General features: G+C 45.6%; 1 pseudogene; it reads right to left on the bottom strand.

Annotated features, from left to right (window-relative positions):
- LOC124007475 overlaps nucleotides 1-5,000 on the bottom strand; it is a 240,094-nt pseudogene that overhangs the window by 85,670 nt on the left and 149,424 nt on the right.

Genomic DNA, 5,000 nt, shown 5'->3' with positions numbered 1-5,000 from the left:
TGTACAGGGCTTGGGTAAATGCTGAACGGTGGTTTGAATGTACAGGGCTTGGGTAAACGCTGAATAGTGGTTTGAGTGTACAGGGCTTGGGTAAATGCTGAATGCTGAACGGTGGTTTGAGGGTACAGGGCTTGGGTAAATGCTGAATGCTGAATGGTGGTTTGAGGGTACAGGGCTTGGGTAAATGCTGAACGGTGGTTTGAGGGTACAGGGCTTGGGTAAATGCTGAATGCTGAACGGTGGTTTGAGGGTACAGGGCTTGGGTAAATGCTGAATGGTGAATGGTGGTTTGAGGGTGCAGGGCTTGGGTAAATGCTGAATGCTGAATGGTGGTTTGAGGGTACAGGGCTTGGGTAAATGCTGAATGGTGAATGGTGGTTTGAGGGTACAGGGCTTGGGTAAATGCTGAATGCTGAATGCTGAATGGTGGTTTGAGGGTACAGGGCTTGGGTAAACGCTGAATGCTGAATGGTGGTTTGAGGGTACAGGGCTTGGGTAAATGCTGAATGCTGAATGGTGGTTTGAGGGTACAGGGCTTGGGTAAATGCTGAATGCTGAATGCTGAATGGTGGTTTGAGGGTACAGGGCTTGGGTAAATGCTGAATGCTGAATGGTGGTTTGAGTGTACAGGGCTTGGGTAAATGCTGAATGGTGGTTTGAGTGTGCAGGGCTTGGGTAAATGCTGAATGCTGAATGGTGGTTTGAGTGTACAGGGCTTGGGTAAATGCTGAACGGTGGTTTGAATGTACAGGGCTTGGGTAAATGCTGAATGGTGGTTTGAGGGTACAGGGCTTGGGTAAATGCTGAATGCTGAATGGTGGTTTGAGGGTACAGGGCTTGGGTAAATGCTGAATGCTGAATGGTGGTTTAAGGGTACAGGGCTTGGGTAAATGCTGAATGCTGAATGCTGAATGGTGTTTACCACAGTGGGTGTTTCTCAATATGTTTACTACACTGGGTGTTTCTCAATATGTTTACTACACTGGGTGTTTCTCAATATGTTTACACTGGGTGTTTCTCAATATGCTTGCTACAGTGGGTGTTTCTCAATATGCTTACACTGGGTGTTTCTTGATATGCTTGCTACAGTGGGTGTTTCTCAATATGCTTACACTGGGTGTTTCTTGATATGCTTGCTACAGTGGGTGTTTCTCAATATGCATTTATTACACAGTGGGTGTTTCTCAATCAGGTCACTATTATACAGTGGGTGTTTCTCAATCAGATCACTATTACACAGTGGGTGTTTCTCAATCAGATGACTATTACACAGTGGGTGTTTCTCAATCAGATGACTATTATACAGTGGGTGTTTCTCAATCAGGTCACTATTACACAGTGGGTGTTTCTCAATCAGGTCACTATTATCCAGTGGGTGTTTCTCAATCAGGTCACTATTATCCAGTGGGTGTTTCTCAATCAGATCACTATTATCCAGTGGGTGTTTCTCAATCAGATCACTATTATCCAGTGGGTGTTTCTCAATCAGATCACTATTATCCAGTGGGTGTTTCTCAATCAGATCACTATTATACAGTGGGTGTTTCTCAATCAGATGACTATTATACAGTGGGTGTTTCTCAATCAGATCACTATTATCCAGTGGGTGTTTCTCATTCAGGTCACTATTATCCAGTGGGTGTTTCTCAATCAGATCACTATTATCCAGTGGGTGTTTCTCAATCAGATCACTATTACACAGTGGGTGTTTCTCAATCAGTTCACTATTATCCAGTGGGTGTTTCTCAATCAGATGACTATTATACAGTGGGTGTTTCTCAATCAGGTCACTATTACACAGTGGGTGTTTCTCAATCAGGTCACTATTATCCAGTGGGTGTTTCTCAATCAGATCACTATTATACAGTGGGTGTTTCTCAATATGTTTACTACACTGCGTGTTTCTCAATATGTTTACTACACTGCGTGTTTCTCAATATGCTTACCACAGTGGGTGTTACTTTGACCGTTACTAAAATTACTAAATGCACCACAGACTGTCTAGGAGTTGGCGGATGCTTTAGTCCAGGTCTGGGAGGAGATGCCCAGGTGTTGTCGGGATGTCATACAGGCACGTGGAGGCCACACACACTACTGAGCCTCATTTTTACTTGTTTTAAGGACATTACTTCAAAGTTGGATCAGCCTGTAGTGTGGGTTTCCACTTTAATTTTGAGTGTGACTCCAAATCCAGATCTCCATGGGTTGATAAATTTGATTTCCATTGATATGTAAAGAAACTAAATTTAAACTCTTAGTAAATTAAACTCTTATTAAATGGATATGTATATATATATATATATATATATATATATATATATATTTTTTTAAACCTTTATTTAACTAGGCAAGTCAGTTAAGAACAAATTCTTAATTTTAATGACGGCTTAGTGGGTTAACTGCCTTGTTCAGTGGTAGAACGACAAATTTGTACCTTGTCAGCTTGGGGGTTTGAACTTGCAACCTTCCAGTTACTAGTCCAACACTCTAACCACTAGGCTACCCTGCCGCCCCAGGCTCTTCCTACTCCTTGTATCGAGTTTTCCTCAACAACATGCACTTGTTGGTATTGCTAACCTTCGGTTCAATAATGCTTAGTGGGGTTTTGAAAAATAACGGCCTCTTGTGTTCAGTGCTGGTAATACCGTATACCATGGGATGGCACGAGGACGGTATGAAGGTATGAACATCTGTACCACCCAAGCCTAGCAGTTCTCAGGGCAGTTGTCAGGGCAGTTCTCAGGGCAGTTCTCAGGGCAGTTCTCAGAGTAGTTCTCAGGGCAGTTCTCAGAGTAGTTCTCAGGGCAGTTCTCAGAGTAGTTCTCAGGGCAGTTCTCAGGGCAGTTCTCAGGGCAGTTCTCAGAGTAGTTCTCAGGGCAGTTCTCAGAGTAGTTCTCAGGGCAGTTCTCAGAGTAGTTCTCAGGGCAGTTCTCAGAGTAGTTCTCAGGGCAGTTCTCAGGGCAGTTCTCAGAGTAGTTCTCAGGGCAGTTCTCAGGGCAGTTCTCAGGGCAGTTCTCAGGGCAGTTCTCAGGGCAGTTCTCAGGGCAGTTCTCAGGGCAGTTCTCAAGGCAGTTCTCAGATGCGTACTCTGTTTTACACATTACAAAGCATCGATGAGATCAACTGAAATATTCCCAAGATTGTCGACGTGATATGACGCAACCATGTTAAAAAAATAATTCAATATTTCTTGAAAACAATGGTGGCTGGTTTTGAGCTGAAGAGAGAGAAACTATAAAAAGTTGCCCACTCACATCTGGCTAAGTGAAGTGAAGGAAACGCCAACATAAAGAGTCTTAATAGGATGTTGGTCCACCACCAGATAGAACAGCTTCAATGTGTCTTGGCACCGATTCTACCAGAGTCAGGAACTCTATTGTGACACCATTCTTCCACGGGAAATTCCATCATTTGGTGTTTTGTTGATTGGTGGTGGAAAACACGGTCTCAGGCGCCACTCCAGAATCTCCCGTAAGTGTTGAATTATGGGCTGAGATCTGGTGACTGAGACGGCCAGGGCATATGGTTTACATCGCGCACTATGGATGGGAGCATTGTCATCCTATCCCCATAGGATGACAATGCTCCCATCCATGATAGGATGACAATGCTCCCATCCATGATAGGATGACAATGCTCCCATCCATGATAGGATGACAATGCTCCCATCCATGATAGGATGACAATGCTCCCATCCATGATAGGATGACAATGCTCCCATCCATGATAGGATGACAATGCTCCCATCCATGATAGGATGACAATGCTCCCATCCATGATAGGATGACAATGCTCCCATCCATGATAGGATGACAATGCTCCCATCCATGATAGGATGACAATGCTCCCATCCATGATAGGATGACAATGCTCCCATCCATAGTGCGCAATGTAAACCATATGTAAACCGATGCCCTGGCCGTCTCAGTCACCAGATCAACCCATAGCCATGGCAGCTAAATTAATGGCCAAAATAATTCATTTTTACATGACCCTCCACACTGCTGTCCTCACAAAATGTACTCAAGAGAACGCCCTTTAGAAAACAAACTCTGAGCATGAGAGTGTGGAGCACAGTAATAATCAGATTGAGAAACAACCAATGACTTTGTCTGTAGTGTGCTCCCTCCCTCCCTCCCTCCCTCCCTCCCTCCCTCCCTCCCTCCCTCCCTCCCTCCCTCCCTCCCTCCCTCCCTCCCTCCCTCACTCACTCACTCACTCACTCACTCACACTCACTCACTCACTCACTCACTCACTCCCTCACTCCCTCACTCCCTCACTCACTCACTCACTCACTCACTCACTCACTCCACTCACTCACTCACTCACTCCCTCTATCTATCTTACCATCATCTTGGTCTGGATATATGTTGACTTTAGTGGTGGCGTAGTGTGCACCGAGGCACCCTCCGATGGGCAGGGACAGCGTTACGTTGAAGCTCTCCTCCACCTCGTACAGGGAGTCGTTGATGATGACCACGCCACACTGTTTCTCCGTCTCTCCCTTGTCGAAGCGCAGGATGCTGGCGTGCTCCTCTGGCCTGGAAATATAGTCAGTGTTGGACAGGACTGTAGAGGGGACGGTACCAGTGGCTGAACCTGAGGGAGGAGGAGAGGAGAGAGGGATGAGAGAAGGAGATGAGAAATGGATGAGAAGGAGAGGAAAGAGGGATGAGAGAAGGAGATGAGAAATGGATGAGAAGGAGAGGAAAGAGGGATGAGAGGAGGAGATGAGAGAGAGAGATTGAGAGAAGGAGAGGTACTGTACTCTGCTGAGAAGAGACAGATGAGAGAAGGAGAGGAGAGAGCCATGAGAGAAGGAGAAGAGAAAGGGATGAGAGAAGGAGATGAGAAATGGTTGAGAAGGAGAGGAAAGAGGGATGAGAGAAGGAGAGGAGAGATAGAGATCGAGGAGAGGTACTGTACCCTGCTGAGAAGAGACAAATGAGGAAGGAGAGGAGAAAGGCATGAGATAAGGAGAGATGAGAGAGAGAGAGAT

This window comes from Oncorhynchus gorbuscha, linkage group LG20 (assembly GCF_021184085.1).
Source record: "Oncorhynchus gorbuscha isolate QuinsamMale2020 ecotype Even-year linkage group LG20, OgorEven_v1.0, whole genome shotgun sequence".
Classification (NCBI taxonomy): Eukaryota; Metazoa; Chordata; class Actinopteri; order Salmoniformes; family Salmonidae; genus Oncorhynchus; species Oncorhynchus gorbuscha.
The sequence above is the reverse complement of the archived record's forward strand: the minus strand, read 5'-3'. Positions and strand labels throughout refer to the sequence as shown.